This window comes from Sarcophilus harrisii, chromosome 3 (assembly GCF_902635505.1).
Source record: "Sarcophilus harrisii chromosome 3, mSarHar1.11, whole genome shotgun sequence".
NCBI lineage: Eukaryota > Metazoa > Chordata > Mammalia > Dasyuromorphia > Dasyuridae > Sarcophilus > Sarcophilus harrisii.
Window position 1 is genome coordinate 31,379,677 of NC_045428.1, and position 17,098 is coordinate 31,396,774.

At 35.6% G+C, this 17,098-nt stretch overlaps 1 protein-coding gene and 1 long non-coding RNA gene across 4 annotated transcripts in view; one reads left to right on the plus strand and one right to left on the minus strand.

Annotated features, from left to right (window-relative positions):
- Positions 1–15,634, minus strand: part of LOC116422967 — a 118,572-nt gene extending 102,938 nt beyond the window's left edge. For all 3 annotated transcript variants that reach the window (XR_004233456.1, XR_004233457.1, XR_004233458.1), the window contains exon 1: positions 15,530–15,634. This is a non-coding gene — a long non-coding RNA (uncharacterized LOC116422967). The remainder of the gene's footprint in view (positions 1–15,529) is intronic.
- Positions 1–17,098, plus strand: part of NLGN1 (neuroligin 1) — a 1,046,258-nt gene that overhangs the window by 182,490 nt on the left and 846,670 nt on the right. The window lies entirely within an intron of this gene.

Below are 17,098 nucleotides of genomic sequence, written 5' to 3' on the forward strand. Positions count from 1 at the left end.
AATGGCAAAATACTCCAATTGCTTTGCCAAGAAAACCTCAAATAGGGTCATGAAGTGTCTGACACGATTTAAGTACTGAACAACAACATATCACTGCTGATTGGAACACATGGAGTAATCTAAGTCTTTCTCTCCAGGTTTTTGCCAAGTAGCACACAGCAGAAAGTTTGTTTTCCCATTCCTCAGAGAGACAGGGGGTCTGGTGGATAGACCATGAGAGCTGAGCACCAAATAACAGAATAAGAAATTCAGTGGCAAACACATGCTGCATTTAAAGCTTCTTGTAGAATCAATGCTGTGGGGTTTTAATACTTGGTAAAATTGGCTAGTCTCAGAACTACAGAGAGGCCTCAAGCCAGCCAGGAGTGTTTCAATGTGAATTAGTTTTACTTGTTGGTTGTTATAAAATGGTTCATTTAAGCAATTATTTAAAAAAGAAAACTGTTCAGGGTTAATAAGGTATTTATTTTACATCCTTGGTTACTCCATAAATGCATGCTGGGCCTTTGCCAGTCATCTTGATTTTTGTTTTGCCACTGTACTATTATGATTCTGGACGGAAGAGTAAGACTGATGACTGTACTTGCCACACTTAAGTCCAATTCATACACATATCAAGACATCCCCCTTGTGTTGTCATTGTTATCTTTGAGTATAACAGCAACTTGTGTTCACATATGTGAGGTGAGCTCCCTAGAAAGTGACTTCTTCAAATTCTGGCATTTTGAAAACTATTCATCACAAGTCCCCACTGGTGAGCTTCCCATAAGGCAAAACATATTAGACATAATTAACGCAAAATAAAACAATAAAATGGCACATTAAGAATAGTAACTGTAAAATATTGTCCTGTCTACATACATAAAAACATAGTGTTCATGCTAAGAATATATATGCCATAGGATGTCATAGGAGTAAGGCACACCTTTAATGAATACATTTGGCCACAGAAATTTATATCTCTAGTATTACATGGATTCAGTGTCCTTTCTTTTCTCAAAGACCTTGCAAAATTTCTCCCTGAATTTAGCATTTCTCCTGGGTGGATTGTTCAACTGGGAATTCTAGGATCTTCTTTTTAACTTGATTTGATTGGCCAGGCTAGTTCCCCTTGATTTCATGATTGCTCCCTTTCTGTTGCCCCTGACCACAAGTCTTGAAGGTTCTTTCTTGTTGTTTCTATGTGTCTCTATATGCAAAGTGCATGTTTCTATTTCTTCTCATATTCTATAGCTTGTTAGGAATTCAGGAGAAAACCATTTCTATTCTTTATTGTCCTCTGGCATAAGTATGAGGGTCTTGTAAGGGCCTATTTTACATTACTACCAAATAACCTTTTAAGAATCCATCAGGAGAATGGTCAATTTTCCTTAGTCAATGGTGTTAGCTCTTTCAATTCAAAGAAAATCCCATCATACACCTTCAAAGAATTCGGATATAGAAACATCTATTTTTCAGATAGCTGGAATCTCATAAAAGCTTGGAACATACTGGCCACTTCATTTTCTAGCATCTGCAACCCCAGTTTAGATTTTTTTTTTTTAATGTGCTATTAATTCTACCACAACCTCCACATGAATTTCCTCCAGGCATCAGATTTCCTAGGTCTCCTTCTGAACACGTGGAGTTTCAAACACACACATACACACAAATATGCATGTATATATATATATATATATATATATATATATATATACACATATATATGATTTCATAATTCTACTTCTGATCACCCAGACATATTGATGTGTATACATGTGTACACATATGTGTTTGTGTACATATGTATACAACACATATGAATGTAAATATACATATACATATGTGTGTATATATTGGGAGATATATATATATATATATATATATATATATATATATAAATCCTAGTATTTTGAAATTTTCCCCTTTTGTCCAAGAAGAGGGTCTGAAAAAATCCCTACTTTTCTGCCCAATAAAGGAGAGGCAGATATCAACCAAGGTACCTCAAAAAGCCATTTAGGCCAGAATAAGAATTTTTATCCCAGGAGGAAAGTGTGTCCCAGGTATCCTTGCTAGCCATTGTTTGCTTGTGAGCAGAAAAGTGAGGGGGCAAGAATGTAGAAGGAAAAGATGTCTATACATGGTTGAATAGGGGCCTTGGCAGTTGAGCACATATCAAGAGGGAAGAAGAACAAACTAGGACAATTTACTCAGCCCTCATTTGGAATCTTGGGACAGCTACCTTATCTGGATGTCAGCTTCTTCTGTATCTGTATTAAATAAACTTTGAGGTCTCTGGAGGACCTGTTACTCACTCAAGAAGAATTGCTTTCTTCAGATGATCCAAGAGCCTATGACCACAAGTTTGGCAACTCTAGGAGTAGTCAAAGAATCTGGTAGCCCTCTCAGAGAAAACTCCTTGCATCAATCTTTAAATTTGTGTTTTTTGTCAGCATAGCATAAGTCCTTAGTTAAAGATCTTTAAATAATACATAGAGATCCAGTTTCCCAACTGCACAGGGCTAGGTTCAAACAATGCAATAAAGTTTTTTTCTCACAATTCCCATAATTGCATAATTATATTGTCAGGTACAGATCAAACTACTTAGAGGTCTCACAATAGAATAGTTCTGAGAAGAGAGATTTACACATCACCAAGGTAACCAAGAAAACTTAAACATAAACCATGCAAAGCTGTACAATAATTATCAGCAATGTTAACTAACGATAGTCTCTATGTATCCTAGTAATCCATTCTCATTGTCCATTTAATCATCACTTTTTGAATCCCAGATGTCTCACAGTTATTTTGCTCCTAGATATTTTTTTCTTGGACAATGGGCTTTATTCTCAGGAAAACTCTAAAAGGGTTTCTGTTCTTCTTGGCCAAATCTAGAAGTTTATAGATAATTCAAACAGTATGATTTTGTACAGTCACTTAAATTTGGTTCTTTAATCTTAAAACTTCAGAGAATTTCAGTCTATATATTATTTGTTGTATTTATCCTATCTAAATCCTGTACCTGATATAACAATCTTAAAAACTTATGCAGGTCCATCTGCAACATGAATGCTTCTGTGTTTTAAAATTATCAGAGAGACATTGTAAAATAATTTCATTTTCTTCACCATTATCAATGCAATTTATATATAAAATCCAATTTTGAGAACTTATTACTAAAACACCATTGTACATAAAATTTGGAAGCCAATCATATACATACATACGCACATACAGAGAGACACATACAGAGACAGACACACACACACACACACACACACACACACACACATATAGTCCTTAGGGAAAACAATTTAGTCCTGTTGCTTTTTCAAATTTTACTATTTTTATATAGTGAACTTTTTCTTTACAACTTTGTCTTATTACTCTGTATAATCATTTTCCTCTTAGGAGGATATCATCCCTATATTATTCTTTAACCATAAATATAGGTTACAACTGTAAAATGTTTATACTTACATCATACTGGAACAGAGATATTCCAGTATCAATGTGTTATTTAATAGATTTAATGTTGTATTTATAAAACTTCTTTATTATAGAAATTGCCTATAAGAGGAAAAGGAGGTACAGAGTTATAACAATGCCATCTATAGTAATTGGGGGGTGGGTTCTATTAGTTCTGTTTGATTCCAGGCCTGAATCATATATGACAGCCAATCATGTAGTCATGGGGTATTAAAAGCAAATCTCAGCATTAAACAGGGAGAAATTTCCTTCTCAGTAAGGAAATTGCACAATGGGGAAATAGTCAGGAGGATCATATCTAGGCCATTCCAATGTTGTCCTCTAAACTTTACCTAGGCACAGACATCCACTTTTAGCAGTTCTCAGACTACTACTCATATCATTTTATACTGGTGGCTTTATGACCTTTTCAGACAACTATCCCTGTAATCAAAGCTTAAAACAATAGAAAATTACAGTCTTGGGAATTTTTACCTTAAATAGCATGATTTCATACCCATAATTTAGGGCTTGAATATCTTTCCTGCTGTTTTCCTAACAATGTTTCATCTATCTTTTTACTTATGAATTAAAACTACTCAATTTCTGAAGCTTCAGAAATATTGCAAATACTTGTTGTTAACTTATTAATATATTGAAGTTACATCTTTAAACCACTTTATGCACTTTCATAATAGGCAAGAATTTCAAATAAGAATTTACTCTTATAATAAACTTACTATTATCTGTTTTATAACAAAATATACTTCATTAAATATTTACATTTTTAAATATCTATGTTTAATCACATCTCTTTGTATTTCTGTTACAATAGGCTCTCAAATTTCACAATATAAAATAATTTAGAAACACAACACAAACAACATTATGTATTTAAATCTTAAAAAAAATTCAGATGCTGTCAATTGTATTTCCAAATTATCACATGTAAAAATAATTGATCTTGTTATCTTTGAGATTTTAAAATCAGTTTAAAATGAACAGGTATGGAACAAATTTTATTTCATTGAAGAAATAATAAAATAGTGCTTAGCACATGCTAGTCAATGTGTTAAGTACTTTACAATCATATTATTTTGATTTCACAACAACCCTGGGAAATGGGTATGGTTATTATTTTTTCTCTTTATAGGTAGGAAAAGAGAGGCAAACTTGCCTAAGATTACAATTAAAAAAAATCTCTGCAACCAGAAGAGAGAAGACTGAGCTTAACAAGAATAGAGGTTGGCTGTCTCTCTCTCTCTCCCACATTTGTACTGCTATCATAGGCACTGATAGGGCGAGCAGGCAGCAGCTGAACAGGGCTGGACCAGCATTGAAGATACAGATTTGGCTTTGGGGATGTGTGGTAGAGCCTACTGGCTGCAGAATTAGAATCCCAGGGACTGGAATGACTGGTGACAGGATAAGGGGCACAAGACCATTGGGGCCACTGTCAGTGGGGGAACCTGCTGCAAATGCTTCCTACCCTCTACCAAATGAGCCCTGGGCAATGAACTGCACATCTGGAGGGACAGAATATAATTCAAATTTCCCTACAATTTTCCCAGTATATTTTTAACCTTTGTATTTGGAAATCTGATCTGATATAATAGGAGTTAATGGTGAAAAGGTATCTTGACTTGGGAGAGGCATAGGAGTCTGGTTTAATCAATCTTTTTTTCTTTTTTGTGATCAGATTGCTATAAGGCACAAACTAGTTACTTTCTTTATCATTCTTCACTTTGAGATTACTTGCCCTAGAATAATGAAGCTATTAATCTTGCCATTTACTTTTACAAAATTTAATCCTTATTTTTTCTTAAAGCAAATTCTAAAAAGTGCTACCCCAAAATTATTAAGAGATTTAAGAAGTGAATGAGTTCCTAGAATTATTCCCAAGGTCTCAATAGTTTTTTTCTTGCAATCAAAATGACTAATCTTCAAACTTCTTAATCTGCTAAAATGTTTTTAATAGTTCCAAAAACTTTGATTATCAGACTCTTAAAAAATTACTATTCTCCTGTGAAAAGCCTAAAGTGGGAGTTAGTTCTGATTTCTGGAACAATTGCTTTAAATATGAAAGTTTATTAATCTTCCCCAGTGTTTTAAACTCTGTGTAAGCACTTAGAAGTTTTTCTGGTTGGCTGCATTTTAAATTTTTCAGAGCAGAATCCAGTTTACAACACAAACATGACAGACATTTTACATTTTATACATGTATTAACCTTTGGAAGCTGGAGCCAAACAGAGAAAGCAGAAACAGTTGGTTGGGAAAATAGAACATGCAGAAGAATATCCTTATGAAAGAGACCTGAGATAAATTGGGTCACTGGAGGGTTCCAGAGTTTTCCCTCACAAGGAATAATGAGTTTGAATAAAGCAGAGGCTTGGGGATTAGAGCAGGAATAAAAGCAGAACCAGATGAGGTGGGTTTGACACCAAAGAAATAAATCTCCAATGGTCCAGTGCCATGTAAAATGCTATTTCTGACACCAGTTAATGTCAACCAGATGGGACCAACCTCTATCCTGTGGATTGATGGAGCCAAACAGAGCAGAGTAGGGACAGGAAAGTCAGGAATTAAGCAAGTTTAATTTCAAAGTGAGGGAAATGACTTACAAGCAAGGACATTTACCAAACCCCTGTTCCTTGCGGGAGGAATCCACTTTAGTAGAGGCAGATCTCATTACCTATGGCTATGTAGTGAGCTGTAGTTCTAAAAATTAAGGATTATTAACAACAATCTGATAAATTTAATTTATAATCATTAAACAAGTCTGGGATTTTGCTGTGGCTGAGATTATCCAGAGGGTAAGCACAAAGGATTGGTGTAACTGTCAAGCTTGCTTGCTGAGCCTTAGTTTTGGAAAAGAGAATATCTCCTTAAGAATTTGACAGCATGCATATGAGTATTTATACTATATACACATATATACATACATACATACCGACACACATCAGACTGGTCAGGAGTAGAACTAAGAAATGTATGTATTTGATTTTTTTTTGTCTTGTAAAGCAATTTGATTTTTTTAGGGGAGGATGAGATGGGTGATATCAGGATGTGTTAATTTCATTGGAACAGTGAAGTCCCAATGTGGAAAACTTCTCCAGGATGGAGATAACTTTAAATCTTATAGAATAACATGAGCCTTGCAAGTGCTGAGCCCATAATGACACAGCTTCGTCAACAGTAGAACATTAACCTTGGTTCACCAGATGCTGACCTGCACCTGAATATATGTGAAAAAAAGATGGAATATTATACATAAAAGGAAGCAAATTATGTTTTAGATCAATGTAATGACTGTTCTAAAGAAGACCAGATTATAGCTAGAGAACTTGAAAGAACCTCAGAGTCCACTTCTTTCAATCCCCTTTATATTTATAGTCAATGAAAGAGACAGACCTGTGATTCTAGAGTCTGAGTTTCCTCACCCTATTCCAGTCTTACAACTTTTAACAATGATGGTGGTATGGGAAAATGGTATGTGCACCAATCAGAAAGTGAAACGATTTGGTTTGCAAATAGTAAAGAGCTCAGATTCTCCACAAAGACCCTATCCTTTGTGCCCTCTGCTGGCTGATGCTCAGACATACATCAGCTTTCACAGAGGCTCTAAATAGCTTTTCTCTATGGCCACATGCATTTCTGCTTTTATACTTATGCAAGTTAAAGGCCTGAAGAAATAACTCTGGGAACTGCTGAGTAAAAGGGTGTATGATAACGCCCCAGCTTATTTGAGTCTCAGAAATTTATTTTCTAGTCATTTTAAAATAGGACCTGATTTAATTTCTGCCATATGGTGACACCTGAAAATAAATGTTTGAAATCTACAAGTATATATAAAAAAACTCTGTAGAATTTCAGCTTCATTTTATTTTATAAAGACTATGAATGCCAGAAAGAGATGTAATTTATATCTAAAATAATTGGAAAATTAAGATGAAAAATTTAATAAATTCAAAAATTAAATATATGAATATGAATGATGATTGATTCAATGCCCATAGGTATATTTTAATCTATAGGTATAGAATATGTAAATATGCATATGTACCACATACATTGCTTTACATATATCTATCCACATTGAGATTTTATATATGTGTGAATGCGCTTCAAAAATGTGTAAATATGTGCAAATTGGTATATACATACATATACATGTATATATACACATTTAGCTAAATTTAGATACATATTATTATATTTCTATCTATCTATCTATATCTATCTCTAAATAGTGATAGAGATGAATGGATACATCGACAAACCAGTATAGATTGGCAACTACTTTTGCTCCACTATTTATAATTTTAGAGAGTTAACTAGGATATGAAGAAATCAAGTGGCTTGACTATGGTCCCAAAATATCCAATATATTCCAGAAGGTCAGATTACTTGAATTTATGTCTTCCTGGTTTTGAGGCCTATCGACTATCCATTTGACCATGTTTCCTATTACATAGTAAATACTTAAAAAAATTTTTCCTATATTGAATTGAATGTGGTACTGGAGTTGTCTTTTATAAAATGAGCCAAAACTTCTACATTAACACATTTTATATTTTTTTATCTTTTCTTTTACTAAGGGGTGCATTTTTTAAAAAATTGGCATTTCTTTCTTACTTTTTGGGAATTATTTCAGTCCTTCTCTGCACTTCTTCCTTCCCAGTGGAGGTGAGTTCTGTCCTACCTTCCCAGTGAGAGCTCTACATAATATTAGCACAGGAAAGGACACCCCTAATTTCCTCAGATCTCTTCCCTTTCCAGTTCAGCTCCTCCACAGTTGCTCACATTATTGATTGACAACACGTTACTTTTACCTCTAGGATTACATATAAACTTCTCTATAAGATAATTAAAGCTTTTCACAACTTCATCCCTTCTTATTCTTCCAACTTTTCACTACTTTTACTCCATTCCATGGATTATATAGACTAGCCAACCTGCCCTACTTTCTGTACTTAACACCCAACCTTCCATCTTCTCAATTCTCTGACTTATATCACAGGCTCTCCCCTCTGACTGTAGGGCACTCCCTCTTCACCCCCACTTCTTAGAATCTCCTTCCTTTTTTAAGACTCATGGTAAATGTCATATTCTGCAGAAGCCTTTCTCTATCCTTTCAGTTTCTAGTACTTTGATTAATGTTTCCCTCCCACCTGTGTTCTATATATCTTGTATGTAATTAGTTATTTACATAGTCTCCCCTATTAGAATGAATACTCTTTAGAAGCAGGATACATCTTGCTATTCTCTGCTTTGGTGCTTTGGACATTGTCTGATACATGACGAGTATTTAATTAATGATTGTTAATTGATTTTTTTGAAAGTTTTTGGCAGAATTGTTCATCTCATTGAATTTAGACCAACATATTTTATTTTGTTTTTTTTTTATTTTAATAGCTTTTTATTTACAAATTATATGCATGGGTAATATTACAGCATTGACAATTGCCAAAACTTTTGTTCCAATTTTTCCCCTCCTTCCCCCCACCCCCTCCCCTAGATGGCAATACATGTAAAATATATTAAAGTATAAATTAGATACACAATAAGTATACATGACCAAACTGTTATTTTGCTGTACAAAAAGAATCGGACTCTGAAATATTGTACAATTAGCCTGTGAAGGAAATCAAAAATGCAGGTGGGCAAAAATATAGGGATTAGGAATTCAATGTAATGGTTATTAGTCATCTCCCAGAGTTCTTTTGCTGGGTGTAGCTGGTTCAGTTCATTACTGCTCTATTGGAACTGATTTGGATCCTCTCATTGTTGAAGAGAGCCTCGTCCATCAGAATTGATCATCATAGAGTGTTGTTGTCGAAGTATATAGTGATCTCCTGGTTCTGCTCATTTCACTCAGCATCAGTTCATGTAAGTCTCTCCAGGCCTTTCTGAAATCATCCTGTTGTAGACCAACATATTTTAAAGGGAGATTTTGAAATTCTCTTGTACGTATGGCCATCTCCTTTTCAAAATTATTTGAAACTTCAGAGTTGTATTTTTTGTAAATTACCCCATTAGTAGGTAGAATATCTGTAGTTTGTATTAAGTGAAGATTTTTTAATGATTTTGGATTCCTTGAATTTTTTTCTTTTGAGATTTTAGTAATTGGTTAATTTCAATACTTATTTCATCTAACTAGACTCAAGAATAAACTCCTTCCCCCTACCTCTTCTAGCGATATTCCATTATATACCTCCATGACGCTGAGAATACTCTGACACATCTGAAGCTGAGGAGATTTTGTTTCCATTTTGTTTTCCATTTTGTTATATTGTCATATGCAACATACAAATTAAATGTATGTACTTGTGGTTTCCCCATTACTGTAATTGGTCCATTTGCACTGAAACATTTCTAGAAGATAACTATTAGATGTGTTTCAAATTTGTTCACATATACTTCTTGTAGTATCAGTAGATGGGGAAATAAAAACACTTCCTGTACCATTCTCTGTGTTAAGTTGATTGTTGCGATCGTTGCAATGGTTTTGAATAGTGCCTGTTTGCAGTTCTGTGTTGCCTCACCTATTTCTTAAATTCATAGAGACAGACAAACCCCACCAGCTGGAGTACTAACTAACCCAAGTAATGATATTGACAGGACCCAATTTTTCAATATTTTAGAATTCCTTCTAAGACTTAGATCTCTTATTTATTTTTTATTTTATTTTCCCCAGTCAGTTCTATTTAATGGAAATGTGTTTAAGCTATTAAAATAAATATAGGATTAGATTCATAAAGCTACAATGAGAAGGGACCTTTGAGATCATCTAGCCCAATATTCTCTTTTGACAGTTAAGAACATTGATAACAAGAAGAGATGAAATGTGTCTCAAGGCAGAAAGCTTTTCCATTGTACTTCACTCTGATTGGTCTTTCTCATTTTTGTCAATACTATCCCTTCTGTCAAAGCATTGTAAGGTTCCAGGTGTCAAGTCATCATCATTGTCATCATCATCATCATCATCATCTTCATTGTCATCATCATCATTTTCATTATTGCAGTTGCTGTGGCATTATAAAAAGAATTTTGGATTTGGAGTCATAGTATCTGATTGAATCTTGACTGCCATTTATTTCCCATGAGGCCTTAGTCAAGTCATTTAATTTTTTCATGGCATAATTTTCTTTCTTTTTTCTTTCTTTCTTTCTTTTTTTTTGGTTTAGCTTTATTTTATCTTGATTTTTCATAAGTCATTAGCTTTCATTTGCTCAATTCTATTTTTTAAGAAATTATTTTCTTCAGTGAGCTCTTGTAGCTTTTTAAGGCATTCTTTTTCTCATGAGCTTTTTGTATTTCCTTTTGTACCATTTTAATTTCTTTTTTTTTATTATAGTAACTTTTTATTGACAGAATCCATGCCAGGGTAATTTTGTTTACAACATTATCCCTTGCACTCACTTCTCTTCCGATTTTTCCCTCCCATCCTCTACCCCCTCCCCTAGATGGCAAGCAGTCCTATATATGTTGAATATGTCCTAATATATCCTAGATACAATGTATGTGTGCAGATCCAAACAGTTTTCTTGTTGCACAGGGAGAATTGGATTCAGAAGGTAGAAATAACCAGGGAAGAAAAACAAAAATGCAAACAGTTTACATTCATTTCCCAGTGTTCTTTCTTTGGGTGTAGCTGCTTCTGTCCATCATTGATCAACTGAGACTGAATTAGGTCTCTTTGTCTAAGAAATCCACTTCCATCAGATTACATCTTCATACAGTATCGTTGTTGAGGTATATAATGATCTCCTGGTTCTGCTCATTTCACTCAGCATCAGTTCATGTAAGTCTCTCCAAGCCTCTCTGTATTCATCCTGCTGGTCATTTCTTATAGAACAATAATATTCCATAGCATTCATTTACCACAATTTACCCAACCATTCTCCAATTGATGGGCATCCATTCAGTTTCCAGCTTCTGGCCACTACAAACAGGGCTGCCACAAACATTTTGGCACATACAGGTCCCTTTCCTTTCTTTAGTATTTCTTTGTAGTAGCACTGCTGGATCAAAGGGTATGCACAGTTTGATAACTTTTTGGGCATAATTCCAGATTGCTCTCCAAAATGGTTGGATTCGTTCACAACTCCACCAACAATGTATCAGTGTCCCAGTTTTCCCGCATTCCCTCCAACAATCATCATTATTTTTTCCTGTCGTCTTAGCCAATCTGACAGGTGTGTAGTGGTATCTCAGAGTTGTCTTAATTTGCATTTTACCTTAATTTTTCCTTTTCTCTTTTACTTGATTTTCAAAATCCCTTTTGAGCTCTTTTATGGCCTGAATCCAATCCTTATTTTTCTTGTAGTCTTTGGACAAAGATTTGATTTTGTTATCATCTTCTGAGTGTGTGCTTTGATTTTATCATCATAACTTTCAATGGTCAGAAACTTTTTTTTATTGTCTGTTAATTTTCCCAGTCTATTCCTTAGCTTTTAACTCTTTGTTAAAATAGGATTCTGTTTCCAGTGTTGCTTTCAACTGAAAATGTTCTATTTCATTCTTTTCGGTGTTCTAATGCTCTTGAAATTGTTTTCTGATGTTCACTGTCATGCTTTTTCAGTGGTCCATGTAGTCATACCTAACCACCTAATGTTTCTTGGGTCTTCTTCTTCATTTCAGGGTCTGCTCCATCTCTCTCTGATGGACAAGGCAAATAAGGCTCGTTGGCACCCATCTGATTCCTTCTCCATCTGTAGAGATACAAGCAAACCCTCTCCCCCAAGCAGTTAACCTATCTAGTCTCTTCCATTCACCACTTTCTCTCCACATCACCTGGCGATTCTCTAAAGATATTGGAGCTGCTTGCACTGGACACTGTCCTTCCGGAGGGTTATAAAACCTGTCTGCCAGAGCCAGTGCATCTTTGTCAAAAATCAAGAAGTTAATAGTGTAAAGAGCTAAATTTAAAAGTTCTTTAGGGTTACCTGTGGCTCCCCTTTTCTTTTGTTCTTGGAGGAACATATTGATGTCTCTGTTTCTCCTTTCTATTATTGTCTGTCCTGGAGGATTAAAGGATATGCCAGTGGTGTGTAAAATCTGATACTGTGCACAAAGGTGTGCAAAATGTTTAGAAGTATATGCAGGTCCATTATCTGTTTTTATTTCTTGTGGCACACCCATAATTGCGAATGCTTGTATGAGGAATTCAGTGACCACTCGGGCTGTCTCTTTTGCTGCTGGTATTGCAAAAGTGAATCCCAAAAAGGTGTTTACCACAATGTGGATAAAAGAAAGACGACCAAAGGATTTATAATGGGTCACATCCATTTGCCAGATTTCACTGAGTCTCAAACCACAAGGGTTTTTCCCTGGGGGGAGTGTAGGAGCTTGGAAAGGAAGGCAAGTTGTACAAGTTTTTACTATGTTCCTAGCTTCCTCTTTTGTTATCCCAAATTGCAAACATAAAGCTCGAGCAGCCTGATGATATTTAGAATGAGATTTCCCTGAGTCAATCTACATTCTGATGCCCAATGGAAGCCTTTCTTGCATTTTGAAAATGGGGTTTTGGGTCTTGTTCTCTCACCCTGTTTTTTTCACTCTATCTTTATGCCCATATTGAGCTTTCCGATGTCTTACTTTACCACATTGAAAGCACTGATGAGCCTTTCTCCGAAATTTCCCTTGCCAATAGGGATCCTGTCTTCCCATGTTCTGTATCATAGCCTGGGTATAAAAGATATTTGTGCCCACTGAGGCACAGCATCTTATGATCTCCTCTAAAGGAGCATCCTTGTTTAGTCCTAGTATAATTCTTCTACAACTCTCATTAGCATTTTCTTTAGCAAGTTGTCTTATCATAATTTCTGTTGCTGCATTTTTACCAGTCATTCATATGATAGCTGTCTGCAGACATCCCACGAAATCAACAAAGGGCTCATTTGGACCTTGTACTATTTTCACAAAGGCTTCCCCTCTATCTTGCCTTCCTGGGAGGGTGCCCCATACTTTGACAGCAGCAGAAGCAGTTGTTCATATGCTGCTATAGGGTAATTAATCTGTGGTAAAGTCTCAGCATAAAGACCTAAACCTGCTAATTGACCAAAGGTCACTGGTATATTAACTCCAGGTTGCCTATTTCATTGGGTTTGTATTCTACAGAGTTCAATATATTCAGAAAGCCACAACAAGTTTTGTCCAGTGTCTAAACATGTCTTCGCTATAGATTTCCAATCATTAGAACCTCAAAATGTAGTGTGCTTCTTTCAGTGCTCCACGTTTGGATGCCAAAATGCAATGTCCAGGCTAGCTTTCTGGGGGAATCTCGGAACCAGTCTTGATATTAGTGAAGGAGTGCAGGAGGAAGGAGAGTGACCAGGAGGATGTCAAAGATGAAATATCTCATTTCTAGTCCTTTTACAATTATATCATTACAGCACTCTGAATATGTGTGAACTAGAGAGCTATTATTAGCTATTATTATTACCATGCTAAGTTCTAAGTATATGTATATTAAAGAACCATCATCCTATCAATTCCACTGAGTTAACACCTTGTTGTAAGTATCCTTGTTTCAAGTATATTTCTCTAGAGTTCTGGCCCTCTACAACATGTAAAGATAGTTTTCAACATACACTCTTGCAAAATCTTGTATTCCAAATTTTTCTCTTTCCCTTCTCCTCACCCCTTCTCCCAGACAGCAAGTAAACCAATATAGGTTAAACAAGTGCAATTCTTAAAAATATATTTCCATATTTATCATGCTGCACAAGAAAAATCAGATTAAAAAGGGGGAAATTTTAGAAAGAAAAAAAGCTGTCAAACAACAACAATAAAATACTATGTTATGATCCATATTCAGTCCCTACAGTCTCTTTCTGGTGCAGATGGCTTTGTCCATCACAATGGAGATCAGAACTGTCCTGAATCACCTCATTGTTGAAAATAGCCAAATCCATCACAGCTGATCATTACATTATCTTGTTGCTATGTACAATGCTCTCTTGGTTCTATTCACTTAGCATCTCCAGGCTGTTCTGATCCTGCTGATCATTTTTTATAGAACAATAACATTCAATTGATGGGCATCCATAGAGTCATTATTTAAAGGAATTTGGAGCTTTTGAGGGGAGAGGTTGGATGAGTTCCTGGCTTTACTCCACTATCTTGAATCTACTTCCTCCATCATTTTCTTTAGCTGTCAAATTAGAGGGTTAGGCTAGAAAATCTGGGAATCCCTTCTTATTGTAATTCTATCATTCCAACCCTAGGATTATTCCAACAGCTTAAACATCTTCCAATGGAGTTGACTTTGAGGGAAAAATAATAAGATAGATTAATTTTTAATAGGATATACAGATTAGTTTAATAGGATCATAGGATTTGCAGCCTTAAAAGATTCTGTGAATCATGTAGATCAAATTTATTTTATACCTGAGAAAACTGAGGCATTTCTTTGAAAATGAAGAAAAACATCAGCAAAAGGTATTTTAGAATTTGTAAGTAAGGATAGAGTTAAGACTGGATTTATGATATTATTGAATATGGAATTTTGACAGGGAGGAAACCCTCTACCATGTTACATGAAAAAATTGTTTGACTACCAGACAGTACCATCTCTAAAACTCGTGGTCTTAAAAATTCATTTCCCACTATTAAAGTGTGTGTGTTTGTGTAAACCCATACAGAAAGAGACAGATACACACCCACAGAGTTTGGCACAAGGGATCGAGAACCAGTCTCAGTGGCAGGAAGCTCTGACACAGAGTAGTTCTGTGACTTTGCGTAAGTCCTCAAACTTTTCAGGGTCTCAGGTGAGTCTTTAAGCCCATCAATAGCAGAAGATCCCCTTATGCTCATGAGTGGAGGACATGTAGAATTCTTTATACTGATGATGTCACATGCTCTACCATGATTCCATGGTTCCATGGTTACCTTTCATGATTACAATAGTATTAAGTCTTTGTGTATATCCTCTATTCCTATTTCCACAGATAGGATTTGTGATTATGCTAATTTAGGGAATTTCCCCTCCTAATGCAGATCCAAACTTGACTAAGGACTTATACTTTGGGATATAGTCTAGTCTGCATGGGATATGAAAAGTTGCAGGGACTTACCTGTAATGTTCGGGCTAACTTTCTTGAAGGTCCTTCAGATGGGCCTTGGTCTCAACAGGACAGATACCACAGAAATGGTCAAGAATAGAGTCTAGAGTCTTTATTCTGGCCCAGTCTTGATCTTAGTGCAGGAGGCAGGAGAGTCCCTAGGAGGATGGTCAAAGATAGAATGTCTATCTTCCAGTCCTTCTTATATACCTTATTGTAATTACATCATTAAAGCATTATGATTATGTGTGAACTTAGAAAGCCATTACATCACCATACTAAGTACTAAGTATATATGTGAACTAGGGAACCATGAATTCTACTGAATTAATACCTTGTTTCAAGTATACTTCTCCAAAGTCCCTGCTCTCTACACTTGCCGTTGGTCACCTCGCTAGTAAGTGTTAAACATGGAGAGGAGGACAGAGGGCTGAACCTACATCTTTTGGCTGAAGTCCAGCCCTAATTCCTCAATACTAAGCTGCTTCCTTCTGCTCCTTATTCCAAGCACACAGAATTATATGTATGAAAGGGGATTTCTGTCATAATTATTCTGTGTAGGTGAAAGATGTCCTATGAGGTGTGTGCATATAATGGGAAGAATTAAGACTATAATTAATATATAATGGCACTGAGGGCTACAGATGGCAGGGAAATCCTACATGGCACTATTTTATTATAAACACCTACCTCAGGTATCATAAAGTATTGATAAACATTGAGTTTCAAAGCATTTCTTGATAGTAGGTAATGATATACCTGTATAGTAAGTAAATGAGTTGAGGAATGACCAAGTTCACATTTTAAGACCAATTTTCAAGACGGTTTTAGACTGAGAACTAAAGCCATAAATCCTAGTGCCTACCCTCCTGCTTTAATTGCCAAACCAGGCTCCTGACAATAGAAAAGCTCATTTCTCTCTTCTTTTTCAACAGCATCCAGACAGACTGGTTAATTAGGTGGGTTAGTAGGTCACTAAATCTACTAGCATAATTAGGCAACATGGATGCAAACCAAGACCAGGAGATTTAAAAATTAAATACGATTGCAAAATCAAATCCTTTGGGATAACAATATCAAGCATTTGTCTCTGAGCACCTTCCATTTGGAAACCAATTTGAGATTTCTCTAATACTTTATTTGTAAGCATGTGGAGAGACATAAATTCTGGTAGATGATATAAATGGGGGAGAATGGAAAAAAAAAGAGTGCTAGGCAAATAAAATTCGAATGGAGCCCCATCTTGAATGTTGGAATTGTTTCTGAATCACTTTTTTTTCTCTTTGGGGGGCTTTCTGCCCAATGTGGAGCCTGTTAACTTTGGTCAGCTGGCAGACAAGCATTCTCTTGGGAGTCATAGACCTTCAATAGCAACTGAGACTGGCACATTGGTAGACTGCCATCTTTGTAGAGAAGACAGGTGCATTCATATCACATTTCCCTTGGTGACCCAATTGAAACTGTAAAAAACACACCAACTAGTAGTTAAAGTCAAACATTCCCTTCTCCCTCTTTCTACCCCTTATTCAATGTGTGCTTCTAATTAGGCTTGAGGATGGCATAATGGAAAGAGCAATGGCC